Source organism: Herpailurus yagouaroundi, unplaced genomic scaffold (assembly GCF_014898765.1).
Source record: "Herpailurus yagouaroundi ecotype Mexico unplaced genomic scaffold, PumYag 77, whole genome shotgun sequence".
Taxonomy (NCBI): Eukaryota; Metazoa; Chordata; class Mammalia; order Carnivora; family Felidae; genus Herpailurus; species Herpailurus yagouaroundi.
In genome coordinates this window covers 76608235-76630847 of record NW_024412388.1, presented here as the reverse complement: position 1 = coordinate 76630847, position 22613 = coordinate 76608235, and the positions used below count along the sequence as shown (strand labels likewise).

The following is a 22613-nucleotide window of genomic DNA, read 5'->3' as shown; positions in this document are numbered from 1 at the left end:
TGTTGCTGTCCGCAGGTTATGCTGCCCCCTCCCGCCTCTGCTCTCGCTGCCAGTTCCCGGCCGCGGGGCAGGACGCCTGCGCCGGGGGCGCGCGCTTCGGCTCCGGGGCGGCTCCCACCTGCGCGGCCCCGGCCCCGGCGAGGCTAGCACTAACCTTGGGGGGCAGTCGGGGCAGCTTGGCCGCCGAGCCACGGTTTATGCTGAGGCGGGAGGTGGCGGCATCACCTGCGGCGGGCGGCGGCTGCACCGGGACGCGCCGGGGCGGCGAAGGCGCGCGGCGCCCTGGACCCTGCTCCCGAGGCCCCGCCCGCGGCTGCCACCTCGAAGCGCGGCGGAGGAGCCGGGGCACCACGGGCGGCGGCAGCGGCGACGACGGGAGCAGCAGCACATGACTCTGTAACGGGGGGAATTAGACAAAGCGTAACATGGACTCCGGGCCCGTGCAGGCGCTGCAGCTCCGGGACCAACCGCAGCCAGCGAGCGCCGCGACTGGCTCGGCCACAGCCAATGGGGCGGGCCGGGGCCTCCATGTGACGGCGAGCACTTTCCCCTGGCCGCCCTGCCGCGCCCGCGGAGGGTCGGGGCGCTTCCGCAGCGGGCCGAGCTCACCGGAGGGGGCTAGCGGCCAGTTAGGTGGCCCAGGGTCGGGGATTGGTGGCGGGAGGCTGCTGGCCGCCGAACAGGTGCATGGGGCGGGGAAGATCGCTGTCGCCTGAAGACTTACCTGTCAAACGCCTACCTGAGCAGGGCGCGGAGCCAGGCAGACGCTGTCGCCTGGAGGGAGCGGGGCAAGGTCAGCAACCTTCGCCCTTCCTGGGTCTGTCCTTTTGACTAAAACTCTGATATTACGACATGGGGAGAAATGCAGTGACATGGTGGGGGGGGGGGGAACTGGCGTAAAAGTTCAAGCAGGCTCTAGTCTAAGGAGCTAAGTACTTGCCTCGGATTCGGGGCACTCACAACTTTATCTTGGCACGAATAGCTTCTCGACTTCATTTGTTCTGTCTCTGCTATTAAAGATACATTGGAGAGTCGGTTCTTGTTTTAATCCGAGTCTACTCTCTTTTCCCCATTCCTTTTTACCAAACTTATCTTGTGCCTGAAGCAGGCAGGTGAACGGCTGCCCTCTGCTAAGGACTGTCCTGCTAAGGCTGTCCTCTGTTCCCCAGCCTGATAGTTTTCCCTCTTGTTTTTGTTGTAAGATTGAAATGTGTTTCCCCTGTTTCTCGTGGGGAGAAGCAGGGATAAACAAGTAAAGCCAGGAGGGATGTTTGGAATTGGTGCTTTATAACAAGTCAAGTGGCTTCAGCCCAATACTTCAATATCTCCTTTTATCTGAATCCACCCATTTCTGTGAACAACGGAAAGTCTCATCTCTGTTAAGGTCTCTCCATGTCAGTGAATGTTCAGTCACCATTAACTCCGCGTCCCCATGCTTTTTGTAAACATGTGGCACAAAATGTGACAGGTACTCGGGTGGGTGTGTGTTTAGATATAGGATATAGGCAGGCCTTAGGAAGAGTGGTTTTCTAGGTTTCAGGAAAGGCTTCCGAGAGAAGAGGGTGATTAGAACCGACCCTGGAAAGGGAGCCCTTGTTGATCAGGCCCTGGAAGCGAAGAAGACCAGCCGTGGCAGGGAGGAGCATGAACAGAGGTCCAGAGCACACTCAAGGGACTGTCCTAGATGAATTACCACATGACACTAGATTTTGAACCCTTCTGACCTTCTCTTGCTTTCTCACTTTCCTTGCCCTGTCCCTCATACCAGCAGCCTCTCCTATTCCACACACCCAGCTGAGAAGGAGGTATGTGGGCAGGGGCTGTGCACTAAGCGATTTAATCACAGAACCAGATTTGCTCTTCTGGACGTTAGAACAGTTTTAAAACTGTTAACATCTAGTGGTGTAATAGTTTGATTGAAAACACCCCACTATTGTAACTGATTTGGAATGTTTTGCTGTTTGTAAAAACACTTTGTTCCATGTTTTGATCTTCCTGGGGCTTTAAACTATGGTTTGAGATTTGAGAGAAATAGAATTTCAAGATTGGTATAAACTAAGAAAAAAAAAGTAATACTTAGAATACAGTTAAGTGTGGAGAAGCAGGCATTCACATACACTTATGAGTACAAATTGGGTAAATCCTTTTGGAGGGCAACTTGGCAATTTTGGAAAAAATACGTATATATGTTCTTTTTGACCAGATAAGTCCACCTCTAGGAGTTTATACTTCAGGCTTACATATGCAAAAAGTATATATTTCAGAAATATTTATACATGTGTCTAAAAATACATGTACAGGTGTTTATTGCATTGTCTGTAATAACAAAAACATGTAATGGTGTACAAGTCTAACAAGCCAGTAGGAAACTTTAAGCAAACTATACTAGATATGTAAAAGGAAACCAAGTAGCCACTAATATAAAAAAGATCTATTTGTACATGGAAGAACATTCAAAATCTATAAGTGAAAAAAGCATACTGCAGAACAGTATGGATGCTATGATCTCATTTTTATTTGCATTTTTTTCTTGTCTCTAACCATACATGCTATTAAATGTATGCTTAGTGGAAATCTAGAAGCATGTGTAAGAAGCAGTTAGCAGTGGTTATCTCTGGCTGTGGGATCACGACGGCCATTCGCTTTCTCTTACAAAGTTCTGTGCGTTTGCATTGTTTTTATGTTGAGCACATATTACTTAGATAACAAGAAAAATAATAAAAACATTTTTAAAGGTAAAATTGGTAAGAACTCTCCCAATAACAAACAATGAAAAATCACTGTGATGGTCCGGGATGTAAAAGGATGTCAGCTTCCTTTATTCCCCAAGGAAAACAAATGGGAAGGAGACGAAGGACAATAATTGATGTAACATTGGATTCAAAGTTAAGGAATATGACAGAAAAGGAACCTGGGGCTACTCTAGGCATGTCTACAGGGATAAGGTGGGGGAAACAGACTTCAAGAAGTTCTGTTCAACAAGAACTTACAGAGCCGTTACTATCCTTTGCTGAGTTGTTACAGTCAGGAATCCGGTAGCCGTTCAGGCACACGGTAAATCTGTATCTCGCTAATAACAACAAGTGCAGCGCTTATGATGGGCCAGGCACCGCCCTAAGTACTGTACATATGTTTGCTTAGTCCTCACAGCAACCCTAGGAGATAGATACTATTCCTAGCCTCATTTTTTTTTTAATTTTTTTTTCAACGTTGATTTATTTTTGGGACAGAGAGAGACAGAGCATGAACGGGCGAGGGGCAGAGAGAGAGGGAGACACAGAATCGGAAACAGGCTCCAGGCTCTGAGCCATCAGCCCAGAGCCCGACGCGGGGCTCGAACTCACGGACCGCGAGATCGTGACCTGGCTGAAGTCGGACGCTTAACCGACTGCGCCACCCAGGCGCCCCCCTAGCCTCATTTTTTAAGACTGGAAGCAAAGGCCTGAGGAGGTTATGAAATTAGCTCAAGTTTACGCAGCCTTTAAGTGGCTCTAGAGGTAAGCACTTACCATATTGTCTAAAAGGACCTTTTAAGATAAAGGCCATTATACATTATTACCTGAACATCTGTTTTTAGCAAGTATTGTAATTCTAGGTTGATTTGTGCTTACCTAAACTATAGTGTTTGGCATGGCCCTGAGGCACTCAGTAATACCGAATGAATGAATGAATAATTGACTTTCCTATGGAGAAGCATCTGAGCTCCTGGGAGGAGCGAGTTTGCATTGTTCCCCTTTTTATCACCTAGTAGAATGCCCAACATGTGGTAAGCAATATGAATTCTGATAATCTGTAAACATGTTTTTGAAATATTGTACAGGAGTCAAGTTTTATAAATTGATCCTAAATACACTGGGGTAGCTTATGAATATAATAGCATGATGAATTCCTTGTAACATGAAGAAGAGCCGTGGGGCACAGGGCTAAATCTGGATACACCTGCATAACCACACATAAATAAATATAGACTACATTTGCTTGGAAAGTGGCAGTAATGCCAAAGAGCGGAAGGGATACAAAATTGCACATTATTTGAGCCTCTTTTTCTCTCATCTCTCTTGGTTTCTGAAATGGGGAGGAAGATACATACCTCAAGTTATTGTGAGGCCCAGGACTAAATGACATGTGGAAAGGGCTTAGCTAAGTGCCTTAGAACATAGGCATTGCTCAGTAAATGTTACCTATTATAAGTGTGTCCATTTATTATAAATGTGACCCGATTTCCAAATCTATTGTGACTATAAACTCTACAGCTAACACAGTGGGCAATGTGGGGGAGCTCATATGCATATCGTGCTTTGAAATGGTAGAGTAGGGGCTCAGTCAAAGCAAATGGACACTCAGTAGTCTCTTCTTCTGTCCACTTTTCCTCTTCTTTTTATTATTTTACATGGGTTAAACCCATTTCACGTAGACTTATTTAAACTCTCAACCTAGGAGGTAGAAAGCAAATTGTCCTCTTCCTCACAGCTGAGGAAATTGAAATGCTGGAGACCAGATTAGAAATGAGCAGGTCAAGGAAGGAGAACAGTGAGGGGTGGAGGAACAGAACTGGGTGGGTGTGTGGGGTAACTCTCCGTAAGAATTGACATAATACGAGGTCCAAAGAGGAAGGGAATTTGCCAGGCTGTTATAATTAGAAATAAGACAGTGAAATCGAAACTAGAAAAACTAAGGGTACATGTCTTACCCACAATGAGTAGAAGTGGACCTATCCCTTCTAAGATAGATTCATAGAGTGAAAAAAAATTAGGGTTCCTATCTAGGCACGCCAGTGCTCTTTGGTAGCCCTAGACTGTGTTTTCTTCACTGGGGAAAATTTTTTTTTGAAGCATTAAAAAAAAAAAAACACCAAATTTAACTAGGTGAGGATTGGTACCCATATCTTCTGCTTTCCTGCCAGCCACGACTAGGGATGGACTCTTCATGTTCTTAGCGAAAGCCAGTTTTTCCGCTCTTGAACCCCATCTCAAATGATAATTCCAACAAGTCTCCTATATTACTAATTTACCCCTCTCTGCTGGACTATTGCCATCAACATTTTTTAGTTTTAATTGTTTTTTTTAATGTTTATTTATTTTTGAGAGAGAGATCAGGGGAGGGACAGAGAAGGGGATAGAAGATCGGAAGCCTGCTCCACGCTGACAATAGAGAGCCCGATGCGATGCTTGAACCCACGAACCTTCAAACTATGACCTGAGCTGAAGTTGGAGGCTTAGCCGACTGAGCCACCCAGGTGTCTGACATTTTTTAAAAATATTATTTCTTCCATCTTAAGGAATAAACTGTCTCTTGACCCTACTATCCCTGCTCCATTTCTTATCTCTCCATTGCATCTAAACATATTGTTTCCAATTCCTTTCTTCCCATTATCTTTTCCACTCAATCTAATTAGGGTTTTACTCCCAAAGCATCACAGAAACTGATCTGACCAAGATAACTGACAACTTCTACTCCACTAAATATAGCAGCGAATCCTTAACTGACCTCTCAGCTGCATTAGACTGCTCCCTCCTCTTTGGTAAACTACCTTGTCTGGACTTCCAGGACACCACACTCACTCCCTCCAAGGAGATCATCCACTCTTATGGCTTTGAGTTCCCTTTCTACGGCCAACAACCCCACATATGTGTCTCCAGCATATTTCTCTCTCCTGAGATCCAATTTGCATTTCTTAAAAATTTTTAAATGTTTATTTTGAGAGAGAGAGAGAGTGCATTAGTGTGAGTGGGGGAGGGGCAGAGAGAGAAAGAGAGAGAGAATCTCAAACAGCCTCCAAGCTGAGTAGAGAGCCCAACACTGAACCAACTGATCTACCCAGGTGCCCCCCCCATTTGCATTTCGAACTACTTTTTTGGTTTTCCCACTTAGACTTCTAACGGATATCCCAACCTTAACAATTTCCAAAGCAAATTCTTGATTTCCCCCCAAAACCTGTGCAACCCACACAGCTTTCTCCCTTTCAGTAAATGGCAGCTCTGTCCTTCCAATTGCTTGGGTTAAAAGCCTTGGACTCGGTCATCCTTGGCTCTTCTGTCTTTCTCTCATAACTTATGTTGAAACTGTCTGGAAATCCTTCCAAACATGCACCATATTGTTACGCCTTGGTTCCATCCACCATCATCTCTCTCCTGTATTAACTCATAAGCCACTTAACTAGTCTATGTGCTTCCACTCATGCCCCATCCCTCCCCACAGTTGGTTCTCAACAGCAGCCAAAGTGAGCCTTTTAACACATAAGACTAATCAACTCATTCCTTTGCCCAAACCCTGTGATAACTCCCTTTTTCATCCAGAGTAAAGGCTTAGTCCTTACAGTGGCTTACAAGGTCCTTGCACAATCTGTATCCCTCCCTCCCAACATCACTTACTCAGGGAAGCATACCCTGACAACCGTATCTAGACTGAAATTTCATGCCTACCCATTCCTCTCACCTTTACTATTTTCCTCTGAGCACTTATCATTGACTTATTATTTTTTTTTCGTTTAGTATCTATCTCCCCCTGCTAGAATATAAGCCCTTTAAAGACAGGAAATTTTATCTGTCTTGATTACAGATGTATTCCATGCATTTAGAATAGTGTCTGGCACATAGTAGGTTGTCAATAATTATGTTTTAATGAATGAATGAATGAATGTAGTCCAGATTTCTAATCAGTATAAAGTCAGGAAAACTTTTCCTAGGGAGAGATTTTATTTGTATCGTGCTGTTCTCGAAGTATTTGTTAATGAGAAAAGGCATTCGTATTCAGTCTCCAAATCTGGACCTTTTACTAAAATAGCACCTGGCACCTAGGAGCTTGTGTGGCAAAAGAAAAACTTAATGGAAAATATTACCTTTTTTCTAGTCTCCTAGCAAAAAGGGAAAAGGAAAACAATCTGCCCTGAGTTGACAAACAAAATTGCGAAATAAGAATTCCAAAGTTGTCAATCATATTCTTATTAATGAAAATACGTAAGCAACATAACACAACAGTGAAAAGAATAAGTAAGGACGAATGATACATTCACTTCCTCGTAACTTCTTAACCTTAAGACTATCTTACGGTGTAGTAAAGTTGTTATGAACTCCAATCTGGCTAAAAGAAAAGGTTTAAATGAAGTGGAGGAACCTAGAAGGGACATAAAATAGCAAGCGGGACTCTTAATTATAACTTTGCCATTTGAAAGTTGAAATGACACAAAAATCCGGAGGAAAAGCACCATAAAAAGGAATTGGGCAATACTTTAAAACAAAACAAAACAAAACCGGCTCCCAAAGCAAACTGATTTGTGTGGCCCTTTGAAAAGAGGAAGGAGAGTGACGGCTGTTTCCAAATGGTGAGTTGAATGTTTAAAAATCCACACGGAACTCACTCTGTTAGGTTGTCTCCTGAAAGCTGTCTTCCTTGGGAAGAGAAGATGAGCACAACCAGAAATCTTAAATGTCAAGCTGAGGCTGAGCAGTGCTTGAGCTGAGGAGAGGAATGCCGAGGACAGGGAGACAAGCCAGCTGTGGGGTTTTCTTACTCATGGGTGAAATCCTAGCATCCTGGGGTTGAAAGAGTAATATGTCTGGGTACTGTCTGAAACTTCATCCAACAGTTCTTCAAAACAGTGTGGTCTAGAGATGATTGGAAAGTAAAGGTGAGCCCGAGAGGTTGGAATCATGGAACTAAAAGGCAGTGTTGCCCTAATGCAAGCCACTTCTTGGGCACTGCAGACACACGGAGGAGACAGCAGCCCCGTTTCCTGTTCCTGGGCCTTTGCCCAGCCTAGACACAGCTCCCCGGCCAAAGGGGAGCCCAGGCCATGTGTCTGGATTTATATCTAAATCTAAATACATGAGACTAGGAGATCTTAGACGTCTCAGATTCTGTGATATCCCCTGGAAGTTTATCTCCACTGCACTAATGAATAGTTCCTCTTGCCAATTTCCTCATTAATGTTTGCCTCCTCTCCCTGAATCTCTATTCTTTTCTCACTTTCGAAATGAGTAATGTTTTCTGCATTAACTGTGTGAGTCTCTTCTCTTTTTGTGCAACAATTGGGTGACAACCTGTAAACCCAAAGCCTACGGATGTGTTGTAACTGCATAGAGTTTTCTTGAAAAAATTTTAATTAGATGCCAATATTCAATAACTGGGAAATGTCACAAAACTACCCAGATTTCCAGCAGTTTGAACAACCAGACTATCTGGCAAACCTGGAGTAATTCCTGTGTAGCAAAATCCTGCGAGGGCTGAGAAGTTGCTGCTTCAGCTGGTTCTCATTCTGCAGGTCACAAGTGGCCCAGCCACTCCTATGGTTCCGGGTTCTGAGGCAAAGAGGAGCAATTGTCCTTTGTCGTTTTGTGTACACTATTGTGTTTTCTATAACAGAGACCTACTTCTTTCCACCATGTTTTAATATTTCCTACAAATGTGCTTCACATTTTCCAGACCCAACCCACATTTTAACTGCCTGTCTGGTGACTTTACCCATTTGAGTCTGTGATCCATGGTTTGTATTATCGGGCTGGCCTCCCTGGTTTTCAACAACAACAACAACAACAAAACTTCTAAACGGTGTTCAAAATGAAGTGGTAAGAGCCCTGAACAACCCAAGACATTATATAATTAATATAATTATCAGGTGGTTAAGACTGAGGAGAAACTTCTAACCAAGACTCTGATAATCATACTTCATAAATCATTGTAAATAATTTTCATGGAAATTTAGTCCTCAAGCAATTCTGCTAGGTATGTATCGTTACCTCCATTTTTACAAATGCAAAAACTGAATTGCAGAGAGAAGTGAAGGAATTTGCCCACAGCCACCCAGCTAATAAATGCCTAGCCTAGGAACAAGCCCAGAGTTTTCAGGCCAACCGCAATGCTCCTTATGGCACATTGTAGCTGTTGCATATTGTCCTTGAAAGCCAACGTGCTGTGATTCTGAGAAATCTTTAGAAAGTCCTCTGCCGTCAACTCAATAACATGTTCCAATGCTTTACAGCCCAGCTAGTTAGGAGAAATATTGAAATCATCTTTGACTTATATTCTTCCAACCCCACCTCTAATTGGGTGGATGGTCTTGTCTGTTTTTCCTTTAGAACAACTATTCTACCCAAATGTTTGTCTCCATTCCCTGTACACAATCTTCACCCCAAATCCACTGACTCACTCTTGGATTAAGGTAATGGGCTCCAGCTGAGGCCCTTACACAGCACTCTGTGTCCCTCCAGACCGTATTTACAGGCAAAGAAAGTGGCTTTGTAATAGAGCTTCCCGGTTACATTGTCTGTCTCAGAAAGTAGTAGTGGTTTTCTAAACAATAGCTATCAACTACTGGATCTGGTGTTCAAGGTCCATCCTTCTCTTAGCTACAATACTGCTTCCAGTATCTGCTGTCCTTCTCTATAGGAGAATTATACCTCCCACCCAGTGACCTCAGACTTGGCCATATGACTTGTTTGAACTAATGAAATATAAGTGAAAGTGACAGGTACCACTTCTGAGCAAGAGTTTTCAGAGTCACTGTGGTTTCTCATCTTTTCTCTTTTCCCTCTTCCTTGAAAATGGCAAGGTGCTGGATTAGAACTGCCTCTTCAGCTTGAATCTTGGAATGAAGAAACTGTGGAACAGAGTCCCAATGAGCATGGGGACTGATCCTCGGGCAATGCGGACTTACAGGAGGAGACGGTCCCATCTCCTATTCATATGAGATGACTTATGACATGAGCAAGAAATCAACTTTTGCTGTCGTAGCTACTGAGAGTCTGGCGCTGTTTGTCATGGGGATGACCCAGAGAAAGCTGACTGATACAACCTCCACAAGCCATCTGTTTCCTTCAGGCCACACGCTGTGCTCTTTTTTCAGGGCTCTGTACTGGGGTATATGCTGTCCACAGCTTTTCTAGTCCTGCTGAATTAGAGCCGCTTGGACTTATCATTTTGCTTGGTATCAACTAATCCTCAAAGATGTGCTCAGTTAGAGATTGATGGCTCTGCTTATGGTTCTGTAGGTTATGGCAACAGTAAACCTAGAACCTCATACATTGTCTGTTAGAACACACAACAGAAGGATCAAACAATCTGCCCCTTACTACAAGTGGCTGGGGTACTAATCAAACAGCAGTTCCCTTAAATGTCCAACCATTCAGGATTACATACGGGGTTGCAGGCTTCAAAACCTACACCTTCTTTCTTAGAGAGGTATACATAATGTAAGCTGTGATTTGCCCAAGTTAGACATTTTCTATGACTTCTTAAACTCTAGCTCTGCCCTGGAGGCTCTTTTGAACACTATAGTATCCCCAATCTAGATAGCGGCATTGGCAGTGGCACTGGTTTGGCCCCAGGATGAGACCCTCAGAAGACTGATCCAAAGGTCCCCATCTCGCCAAGATCCTGTCTTCTTCATTCCCATTTTTTGTTGTTCTCACTACCTGCCAACATTTGCTAGTCACCCTTCTGCATTGGACCCAGTCTTTAAGACCCACCCTTCTCGTGAAGCCTGGCACTTTTTAGGACACTGGGAGGGAGGGTGGGAGAGTGCCCAGGGAAAGTGATATGTAGCAATGCAGGGGCCTGGTTAAACCCCAAGACAGCTGTCTTGGACTGGTCCTCACCAAGGAGGCAAGGGGATGCTCAGAAATTCCAGACGCCAATTAGGATCAGAAGCCAGGGAGAATGGAATTGGGCATCTGGAAGGCAATACTACATGAAGCTGTAGACAGCAGGCAGAATCCTTGCTGAGAGCCAGTGTACATGGGTGAGTGTCAACAGTTGGGACGTCAAGTCTGCAAACGCTGGGCTTGGGCTTCTTTTTTTTTTAATCTTAAAAAAAATTTTTTTTAATGTTTATTTATTTTTGAGATAGAGACGACAGAGTGTGAACAGGGGAGGTGCAGAGAGAGAAGGAGACACAGAATCCAAAGCAGGCTCCAGGCTCCGAGCTGTCAGCACAGAGCCCGACGCAGGGCTCAAACTCATGGACCATGAGATCATGACCTGGGCTGAAGTTGGACGCTCAACCGACTGGGCCACCCAGGCGCCCCTGGGCTTGGGCTTCTTTATGTGGAGCCTAGAAGGGATGGTGTTGTGAAGCAACTCTTCCTTCAGGATCTTCCATAACTACTTTGGTCTCTCAGAGAACACCTCCAGTGCCAAGGAAAGGGAGAACCCCAGGCCACTGGGCCAGACCCTCCAGGTCTGCCCTCACTCCTGAGCAAAGGTTCTGAGGTCACGACAGGGAAGGCACCTGCTGGGTGTCAGTCTGAGCAGGGGCAACCAGGAAGGAGGAGAGAAGTCCCAGGCTAGGAGTTGGTGAGGGGACTCTGGGCTGGAGGAGTAGGGAGTTCAAGGGAAAAAGCAGGAAGGGGTGTGAGGGATTGGGGGAGATGAGAAAGGGGGTCCTCTGTTGAGAGAACAGGCAAAGTAGAACAAGGTGGGTGCAAAATGAGGTCAGGAACACTCTAGAAAAGAGATCTGACTTGACTTTTAAACATTGCTTTGGGGTAATTCTCTTGTGTGTGTGTATTGGAGGGGGTGGGTAAGAACTCAGTGCTGAGCTGATTCCCACTTCCTGCTACTCTGAACCATTAAGTGTATCACATACTGTTTTGTGTTTCCCCTGCTATTTCATGTGTGTTTCATTTGACTCTTCCAACCAGGACCTAAACTCTGTCTTATGCTTCTTCACTGTCTCTCACTGCCTTGCCCAGTGATGAGCTGCTTGATGGTTATTAATTTATGAATTGATACCTATCATCAACTCTTTTCATTATTTGTTGTCCTGCCATTGCCATACATGCATGCATTCAACAAGAATTTCTTTCTTGAATTTTTAAAGTTTTAAAAAAAGTTTATTTATTTGTTTTGAGAGAGGTAGAGACAGCATGAGTGGGGGGGAGGCAGAGAGAGAGAGAGAGAGAGAGAGAGAGAGAGAATCCCAAGCAGACACCATGCTGCTAGTGTGGGGCTGACATGGGGCTCACAAATCCGTGCGATCATGACCCAAGCCAAAACTAAGTCAGACGCTCAACCAACTGAGCCACGCAGGCACCCTAACAAGAATTTATTTCTATACATAACACATAATAACAACATTTACTGAGTACTTATTAACTGTGAGCCAAGCATTGTGTGGGGTGCTGAAACACATTCATCAGTAAAGCCTAATCCCAGTACCTGGAGGGAAGGGCAGAGATGCAAATAGAAAAATGATACCCTGCCAGGTGTATCAGGGGAGGCTTCATGGAAGAGGTGATCATTTTGCTGGGTCCCAGAGGATGAATAAGGGTTCACTTAGGAGGGCAGGGAAAGTCCCACAGACAATGGGAATGGTATGAGCACAAATGCAGAGCTTAATTCTCCACCTTCATCCACCCTTGTAATCACAGAAGAAGGGACAAGCCCTCTTCTACCCTAAATTTGATGAGTCCTCGAATGAGGATAAATACACAATTTCTGTTCATATTGTGTATAAACCGAAAGTATTGGCTTTATTCTTTTGCCTTGCTAGCAACCATGTACGTAAAGGCCTCAGCCAATTGCTTTTTAGATGGGGCTTTGCTGAGTTTTAAAGTTCTTGTCAAGAGTCTAACCATGAGATTCTTTGCCTTTTTCATTATGAGCACTAGATTTGAGTGTCAACTCAAAAGACCTTCTCTTTTCATCTTGTCTGCTTTTGATTAATTAACTGAAGTTGTATACATCATGAATAAGTACCTCACATTCGTTTTGACTGCAAATAACTTCTTTTTTTTTACAATAACAAATTTTAAAAAGATTCTTGGTATTTACAAATTTCCCTTTTACTTCCCAGCAACCTAAAAATCTTTTCATTTAGCCGAGATGGTCCAACAGCACTTTATCCAGCTCTGAGTAAGCATTTTTATCTTGTGAGTTACCATGGAATGCTTGAAATAACATGGATTCTGAAGAATGGTGCATTATAACACTAACACAGCTCAAAACGTGGGCTATGGCTGGCTCAGTCAGAAGAGTATCTGACTCTTGATCTCGGGGTTGTAAGTTTGATACCCACATTGGTGTATAGATTACTTTTAAAAAAATCTTAAAAAGAGAGAGAAAGCAGGGTGGGGGGGTGGCTATTTACCAGAAGGAAGTTTTTCCTCCGATGAAGTATAAGTATCTCCCTCTCATCTACAAGACCTTAGACCACTAGCAGCAGTTACAAAGACCGAATTTATGTGCCTCTAACTGCATGCAGAAACTTTGGGCCACAGAGAGCATTTGTACTGAGTCTGTTAAGTGAAGGCATGGCCGAGCCCCAGTGAAGAATGCAAGTGCTATGCCTGGGAAGGTCATCTGCAGACTTTGGAACAAACGCATGGCTGGGTGTGAGCATCAAGGGGAGTGAGGCTGTACTTTCACCCCTGGAAAGGCCTCCGTCATGTTTTACCTTAAAAGTCCAGAAGGCCAATGGCCATGTCCTGACAGCTTTGACCCTGCTGGGGGCAGTCAGTGCTATAATTTGTGACTTGGACCTGTTGCCCTGCAGAACAGCTGAGAACCTTTCCTAGAATCAACTTTGACCCAGGGGGACCCTGGGGTTTGGGTGGATGGACGGTGGACACGTTTATTGCCATCATTTCATATGCCCTGCAAGAACACTAGAGCTCTTTTATTGTTTGTTCTGTGGTTGTTGGAAGGGTGGTGGCGGTGGCAGCAGTGGGGTATGTGTGTATGTGTGTGTCAGTTTGATGTGACAATGAACACAAATCTGAAATCTCACTCCTTCTCCAACTTGCTTCCTATCTGAGGCACAGCTGGCTGGCTGGAAGCACAGAATGGCAGGTGAGAAAACTGAAGGCAGCTTTGGGCAGCCAGGACCATGCAAGGAACTCTTCCCCTCTCCTGCCACTCCCCCCCCCCCCCCCCCCCCACCGCACCTCTGGGTTCTTTTTCTGAACCTCTCATCTAACTCTCTACCTTCTGTTGAGTTCACCAGAACCCCCAGTATGGCATGTTTGTGATGTGGTGAGGAGGCTGCTGTCCCAAAATAAACCCTTGTACCGAGGAGGGAAAGCTGGTTTTAAGAGGCGGTGCTAGCCAGCCAAGGCACTTAGCGGTACTTACTGGTTAATGTCTGAAAATTTTCTTTTTCTACAAAAAGCTAAATGGGGCTCATTAAGCTCCTCTGGTGTAATTTTTTTTTTTTTTTTAAAGAAAGGACAAGTTAAAAATAGCCTGAGCACAAGTCTTGGAGACAATGAAAGCTTTGGTTGTTAGGAAGAACTGGTGATGAGGTCCAGGGAGGGTTTCTGCAGCTGAAATTCAAAGCCCAGCAGGAGCCGTGGGACCCCAGCAGGAGGGGGTGGCTGGGGGGTCCTTGACAAAGGCTGTGGGGGGGCAAAGCTCCTGTTCCAGTAGGGACTCACATTCAGAGTCAGCGTGATGTTGCTTTTATCAAGCACCTATCAACATAGAACACATAAGCTATCAAGTGGTTATAACATAAATTCCCGACTCACATCTGCTTGGGATGTCAGGGTCCTGGTACAATTTCAAGAGACACTTGGGGCTGAAAAACCCAAAGGGCTGCTCCAGCTTGAGGCAGCAGATCTTTGAAGAAGACAGCTGTGCTGACTCATCAGGGGGATGATAAGGCCTTGCCTGCTGTGTGCCTAGAGAAAAGAGAAGGCAAGACAGACAGGTACCCAAGTGTGAATACTGCAGGAAGTGGAATTTTATCCACTGGTCCTTCACTAACCATCCCTTGTGCTGAGAGCCAAACCAGGAGGGTTCTGGAGGCAGCAAATTAAGCCCCCGACACCTCCCTCCCCAGGTTTTCAAGTTGGCGAAAGGAAAAGCGAGGGGAGCCATGGAGATGGAAATTAGTCATCAATGAACAGTCTGTAGCCCAGAGCTTTAACCAGGGCCCGTGCCAGCTGGGGACGTGTTGCTTCCGGACTCGGCTGGTGCGTTTGTATGTTCCAGGCTCCGAACGCAGGAGTGCTGAGCCAGTTCTTCTCCTCCGACAGCTCCTCCAGGCACCCAGCGATGGTGCCCCGGCCACCAGGTCCCCGTGACTTGGGCCCCTTCTGCCTGCACCAAGGTTAATTTGGATTCACCTTTCCTGCCCTCCCTGTCTCCCAGAGGGAGGAGTGGAGCAGCAGTGGGAAGGAATGTCTAATTCTCTAGGAGGGAGGGAAGATCTCCAGTCTCTCCCAAGGTTATGTCCCTCACTGCAGGCGCACCATGTGCACAACATACAGGGTTGACTTAAAAGGTCTTGAGAGTGTTGTCCAGCGGTGACTTTTGGGGCTCAGGTTCTATCCCCTGCCCTCACTGCGGGAGAGCACTAACGAGGTGGTGTGAATAGGGTGGGTAAAGTGGGCATGGACATTTAGGCAGAGACAGCCACCTGGCAGGGATGTGGTTGGGGCATGCATACAACAGATCGGGACCCTGACTGGGTGATCTGTGAGTTCTTTGTAACCCCAAGATGTTCTGGCTCCCCAGGTCTGAGGTCTGGGGGTGATGGCTCCTGAGTCTGGGAAGCACAGTGTGGGAGGAGTTGCAAAAGCACTGGGGCTCCTTTCCTGCCTCTGGCTTATGTCACCAACCCAGGAACCCAGCCCTCCTCCCTATCCACTGCACTGTCCTCCTAGTGACTCACCTCAACAGCAATCCTTCTGTGGGCCCCACTTCTTGAATACAATTACAATAAGAATATTAGAAACCGTGTATTGAAGACTTATTATCTGCCAGGCATCTTGCATTATCTCATCTCTTCATCAATCGGCCAATCCCAGGTTCAAATCCTGGCTGGGCCATTTATTACCAGGTCACTTTAGGCAAATCACTTAACCTCTCTGAGCCAGTTTCCCCAAGTAGTAAAATGTGGATAATAAAACACTTATCCTGGATAGCTGAGAGAAGCAAGTAAATTAATACATGGGAAGGGCTTAGCAGAGTGCCTGGCACAGTGCTCACTACTGTTAACCACTGCTATTCCATGCCAGGAGTATTAGTACTATTGTCACACCTATGTTACACATAGAGCCCAGTCTCCCTGCGACCCTGATGTTCCAGCCTGGGTTCATGGGGCGTTAAAGCCTGGCTCTTTTCCGTTATGCTGCACTGCTCTTTAAGACTTCTCTTGCATTATGTGGCAATTACAAGACTCAGTCATTTGAACTCTCCTGAGAGTGGAATAATGTCATCTCTTGTTTCCTATTAATAGTTACACACACTGGCATGTAGATCACAAAATGGTTTTGCTTTAAATATCCCGTCTACAAGTTCAGGCGCCGTGTCTAGCAGAGTACCTGTCACATCTAAGGCACCACTGCATATGTATTGAGTTGAACTGACTTGCATCCATAGGGAAAATGAAGCTGGTAAAGTAACCGGGGCTTCACGGCTCCCCTTGGCCATCTCCTAGGTGCCCCATTTGACTCCCAAGTCATTGCCTCCGTGCATCCCAGCCCACTGTGAGTTAAGATGCTTTTTAAAGTTTCTTTTCTCTCTTAGTCATTCTTCTCAGTTTGTTCATGCACTTACCCTACAAATGATCATAAATGCTTACTCTGCAAATGAGCATTAGCCTTCTATACATCAGACCCTGTGCTAGATGCTGACATCCAATCACGAACCAGAAAACCAAAGTTCCTGCTCTCACAAAGGGATACAGCAAGTATCCAACAGATGAGGTTGGGCTACAGTCACTAAGGAAATACAGAATGATGCGCGCACGAGACAGAAAGGTGTGTGTCCCATGTGCCATGCTCTGGTGGGAGAGGTGCGGGGTGCCATGGGAACACATCATAGGAACGTCGCACCCAGACTCTGGCAGCAAGATCATAAGGAGCAGCCTAAACTGAGTGATGGAGGGGAGTGGGAGCTACACGGGTAAGGGCTAGAGGGAGGAAGTTATATTTTAGGCAGAGAGAAGCTCTGGAAAAGTGCTAACCCAATAGGAACCTACTGGGTATGGGGGAGGCAGGGAATAGGGCTTCTGCTCTTGAGAAACAAAGTGTATAGAAATGAGGTAACTTGAGGAGCACCTGGGTGTTTCAGTCCGTTAAGCATCTGACTCTTGATTTCAGCTCAGGTCATGATCTCACGGTTCATGGGATCGAGCTCCGCATTGGGCACTATGCTGACAGTGCAGAGCCTGCTTGGGATTTTCTCTCTCCCTCTCTCTCTCTGCCCCCTCCCCACTCTCTCTCTCTAAAACTAAATAAATAAACATTTAAAAAAAAGAAATGAGGTAACTTGAGAAAATGTCTGAAGTAACAGCGGCAAATGGCAAATCACATCAGGATGATGTGATGTATGAGTGTGAATATATTCAGAGTATTTTGTCAAAATGAAATTCATGAATGACGTACATCAGCGTCACTCAGGATGCTTGTTAAATATGCAAGGACACTATCTCCAGTCTCAAGTATCATAACGTCTGGAGGGAGGGCCTGGACATTTGCAAGTTCATCAATCACCCTGCTAAAAAAAATTCTAAGAAAGTCTGCAAATGAAGGGCATTTAATTAGACAGGAGGACATTACATGGTATCCAACAGAAAAAGCCCCAGTGCAATAGAAATACCACTGGAAGGATGGTATCTTAATAGTAAGGTACTTTTGCATTGCATATCTAACTTTGCATTGTCCATGATTGAATGCCTCACTTAATTTCACTGAATGTCAATTTCTTCATCTATAAAGGGGAGATAATAATATCTACTTTTCAGAGTTGTGAAGATTGAATGGTATATATGCGAAAAATCAGTCCTATTCTGGACCAAGTTTATATTAAAACAATAACAAAAGCTAAAACCGAACATGCAGACACACACACACACACACACACACACGCACACACACATACCTTTCCACAACCCATCATGTGGTTTGTGATGTCTGGCCCCATGATAATTGCTGAACCTGCTTACCATTTATTTCCCTTCTTTTTTCCCCTCTGCCTATCTCTAGCTGCTCAGGGGGCTTCCTGGGAGTCTGTGTAGCCAGCCTTCTCCTAGCGCGCCCCCTAGTGCTGGATGCTATAATGACTCCTTCAGTCTCTGAAAGGAGGATAACGTTTTCTGATCTTACAAGAAACTGTTCTTTAAAGCTAATATAGCCTACATAAAAATAACATTTTTAGTAGGAATATACCCATCGTCATCAAGGGAAAATTACTTTGTAATATGTAGCTCTCACAAATGACTGGTTGATAATTTTCTTCTCTAAACAGAAGCTTTCAGGAAATACTTTGGGGTTGAAGATAGAACCAAAGACACGAAGGTTCTCCATCCTGAGTCTTCTCCTTCCATGCTTCCAAAGCAACTGAAGAAGTGCTTCCTTCAAGTGTTTTTTATTGATTGTTTCACTTATAAGTTTCTTTCAAAAAGTAGATCTGTCATTACATTGGGAACATTAGCAGTCTGATTTTTGGTGCCAGTTCTGTTGTTGGCTAATTGGGCGACTTTGGCTAAGTAACACTCCTTCTCTGGATCTTGATTTCTGCAAGAGTAAAGTGAGAGCCAAACTTTCTGTGGTCACTCAGGTCTCTTCTAGCACATGGGCTCTTTGCCTAAATAGAGACTGTGAAGGGAGGACATATCATTCCAGAGAGGCGTCAGAAGACCTACATCCTCATTCCTGTTCCAGTATCTACCACTTCTGGGACCGTGGCCAGCCATTTAACCTGCCCGGACCTTACTTTCCTCATCTGAAAAGTGGGAGAAAGAACTTCTCTGCCTTATTTACAGTTCTTATAAAACACAAAAAAGAGCTGTTCACAAAATATGTTGAATACTGTAAAATTCAAGTTTCTAAAATATGGACCCCTTTCTAGTCATCTCTTGTAAACAACGTATGCCAGTTAATAACTTTAAGGACAAACACGTCTGAGTTTCAAAGTCACTGGTTAGTAGCTCCTGTAACTTTAGGTAAATCTCAACCTCAATTTTATAAACTATAAAGAAAGAGAGGTCAATATCGTTGTGGTCATTAAATAAGAAATCTATGAAAGGGCTGAGTCCTTCCTCTGACCTGCTTCCCCTGGCCTTTGAGGAGAATGATACCACCCTCGTGCGGATTTTGCGCTCAATAGCTCAGAGGCTCCCAGGCAGACTACAAACTGTGACAAATGGTGTGGAGTGTCTCATCTCTACAGACTGGATGTGTCACAAGTTTACCAACTCAAGAATTGCAGATAGCGTGTTTCAGCCTTCACCTGCAGATCATGAAAAATATGGTGGGGATCCACAGCACCCTCGTAAACTGCATATTGTTACCAGAGTGAAAAGTACAAAAAGATGTCCATATTGGGAAAAAGAACGAAGATGCCTGGATTAGAAAAAGCCCATACTTCTCAAGTTCCACAAGAATATTCCTTCAGGGAATGCAAAACTGAAAGTGGTTAAACATTTAAAAAAATGTTTATTTTTTTGAGAGAGAGGGAGGGGAGGGACAGAGAGAGAGCGAGGGAGAGAGAGAGAGAATCCCAAGCAGGCTCCACACTGTCAGCACAGAGCCTGACACGGGGCTCGATCTTACAAACCATGTGATCATGACTAGAGCCAAAATTGAGAGTTGGATGCTTAATGAACTGAGCCACCCGGTGGCTCTCATTCTCTATCTCTCTCTCTCTCAAAAAAAAAAGTAGTAGGAAAGTGTTCTCATGAAAATATATTTTAATACTTTTTCACTGGAAAAAAAAAAAAGAAATATATGAAAGGGCTGAACATAATAAGTGCTTGCTCTTCTTTTTCTCTAATCAATTTCATTATAGCATTTAATGGGTAAAGAAGCTAAGAAAGAAAAGTTACATTATTTTTTAGAAGTAGTCAAAGATTTTATCCTGAGGCCATTGAATGGAATTCTTTTTGACCTGGTACATGCTGTACATCTTGAATTCTAGGAACATGTTAACAGGAAAATCATCAGAAGGGCTCAGACTGTAGGAATACAGGTAAGGTGCGTGCTTGGCTGTGAAAGTATTCTGGCAATCAACGTGAACAGCCAACTCAGAAATTCAGTATCCTGATGGATTCCAGAAGGCCAGGGATACATGAACGGGATGATTATACAAAATGCTCTCAATCTCTGGGTTCTCTGGGCTTGAGACATCTCTACCCAGCTCGACCATGCCGCTCCCAGAGCCGTCACCCGTCCGCCCCGAGTAGGCTTCTACGTTCTGCCTACTTAAAGGCAAAACATTAGGACGAGTGGCAGGACAGACACTCCTTATCGCTGGGTCCTTGACCTATATTCCGGTCACCATATTGTGTTCTTCAAAAAATAAAACCAAAGACAAAACGGGAAGCCCAATTAAAGACCACAAACCCCTGTCAGAGGAAACAGCTGTGGGCTCTGGGAGGTATTCCTGGGGTCCAGTTATGATGCTGAAAGTAGGCTTGCTGCCTTTGATTTCCACAACCGTCCCTCCCATCATGGGTAAAGAAGGTTCGCATAAACAGCTGAGGAAAATGCCCCGCAAGAGCTGGCTGGTCTTATCTGCCGACAGTATTTGGAGAACTGAAGGAAGTGGTACCCACCACATCGATGAGCCAACGTCATGTCAGCATTATTTCCCCTGGATTTTGAAAAACAATTTTGTTTTCAGGCTGTGTGACTGCAAGGGGAGAGCCCAGGTTGCACAACAAAACTGATGAAAGAGGCTCTGTGCCTCCCTCCCCTTCCTTCCCAGCCCAGGTGCCCGGAGGACAGGGGAGTCCCATGAGGAGGGCAGTGCAGGCATGTGGGCAGACAGGTGTGACAGTCCTGGAGTGGGGAGGCCAGCTGGCTCATTCCTCCCACGTTTCTCTTGTTTTAAAAATTAAGACTCCTGCCAGGGATATATTTAGTGCGATGAGCTTTCATCTTAGAATCAGAGTGACCAGATGGTGGTGTTTTACAGCCACGCAGCTATAAAGTCACCTGGGGGGTAGGTGAGCCGAAAGCAACGGCTACGTCTCCCCGAGCGGTCCCCTCCACGAAGGAAATCGGGGCTTCTCTGCACATTGTCCCAGATAAGTCAATCCAAGTAGGCGTGTCTGCTTTCTGTGGTGCCTCTTGCTCTGATTGCAGTGTCCCGTGAGATGTGTTGCCGAGGATGGAGAAAGGCGATTGCCACTGAAAAGGCCCTCGTTCTGCGTTTCAAACTCCCTTGTGCATATCATTAAGAAATCAAACACGTTACAACAATTCAAGGCCCACTAAACTCTTATATCTATGGAATAAGAAAGATACCCCTTCGTGAAACAGCCCATCTTTTCTGCAGAGGCCGACTCAAGTGAGAAAATCTAGATTAAAATCCCAACTCGGGGCACCAGGGTGGCTTGGGGGGTTGAACATCCGACTTCAGCTCAGGTCATGATCTCACGGTGCGTGAGTTCGAGCCCCTCATCAGGCTTACTGCTGTCAGCGCAGAGCCCGCTTTGGATCCTCTGCCTCCCTCTCTCTCTCCCCCTCCCCCATTCAACACGCATGCTCTCTCTCTCAAAAATAAATATAACACTAAAAATATAGAATATCCTATTTAAAAAAAAAAAAACAACCCAGCTCCTTCACTTATTAGCTCTGTGATTTGGGGCAAATCCTGAAGGCCTGTGAATAGAGAAAGTATAGCCTATGTTCCTTATGGACCTGAAAGGGTGGTTATAAGAATAAAACTTAAAACATGATAGGCTTTGTGCAAAGGCTCTGGAAACGAGAAGGGGACCTTAGGAGTGCCTGCCTGGCCCCTGGTTTGCAGCCAGCAAATATTTGTGGAATTGGCTGCTGGAGGGAGATATGTGGGATGTCAGGCACGAAGCAAGCAAAGCTGATGAAGAGATATTTGGAGCTTTATCTTTGCTTACTCTCTTCAATTATTTACTCTGTCCAGACATGAAACTGGCTTCAGTTCCCTTCAGCCACACTGTCCCCACCTAACAGCCATCCACAAAGGCTACACAGACCAGATTCTGTGGCACCATCACGGCAGCCTGGGCCCATCCACCTGCGAGTGACTCTGTACCTCCTGACATGTATTTCCATACAGTTGGAGGCCGGTGCAACAGCCCTTTGTAAACCTAAAGGAAAAAGAATATCCGGATACATGTGAAAACCTCAGGTGCCCCTTCTGGGCCGTAGTTGGGTTACGTTTGTCATAATCTAGAATTCAGCTTTCATATGCATAGCACCAACTAGGGATCTTGTAAAATGTGAATCGGATGCAGACAGCCTGGAGCAGGGTCTGACACGCAGCTCTCGGGTGGGGCCGCTGCTGGTGGTTCTCAGAGCACACGGAATGGTGAGGCTGTGCTGAATCACCTCTGCGTCACATCCCCGTTGTCACCGGGTGACCCACGGGTGTAAGCCCCACTCCATGATTTCACCCACAACAAATTCGATGCTCCCTCTCCTCTGGCTGTTTCCCGCTCACTTCCTCTCTCCCAAGCCCTTCTGGAGATCCATCTGGACCACCTACCTTCTTAACTCTTGCTCACATGTGTGGAACCCTGTCTCTCTGAGGTTCTGGCAGATTCCTGTCTGCTCTTCCTCACTCACTCCTCACTACGGCCATAGCCCCTCTCTCTGTCTCAAGTCCTGCCATCATTCTGGATGGTGTTCACATCTCCTGGGTGGCCCCAGCCCCTGGCTTCCTTGGTTCTTCGTCTTTATCTTACC

General features: G+C 45.4%; 1 protein-coding gene and 1 long non-coding RNA gene across 2 annotated transcripts in view; one reads left to right on the top strand and one right to left on the bottom strand.

The window, feature by feature from the left end:
- LRRC8D (leucine rich repeat containing 8 VRAC subunit D) overlaps window positions 1–294 on the bottom strand; it is a 124275-nt gene extending 123981 nt beyond the window's left edge. The window contains exon 1 of the mRNA XM_040470907.1: window positions 155–294. The gene's annotated coding sequence lies outside the window, so the exon portion shown is untranslated. The remainder of the gene's footprint in view (window positions 1–154) is intronic.
- Window positions 1–19374, top strand: part of LOC121027448 (uncharacterized) — a 25007-nt gene extending 5633 nt beyond the window's left edge. Inside the window, exons 2-3 of the long non-coding RNA XR_005788745.1 lie at window positions 4776–4784; window positions 19283–19374. This is a non-coding gene — a long non-coding RNA (uncharacterized LOC121027448). The remainder of the gene's footprint in view (window positions 1–4775; window positions 4785–19282) is intronic.
- The last annotated feature ends 3239 nt before the right edge of the window (window positions 19375–22613 follow it).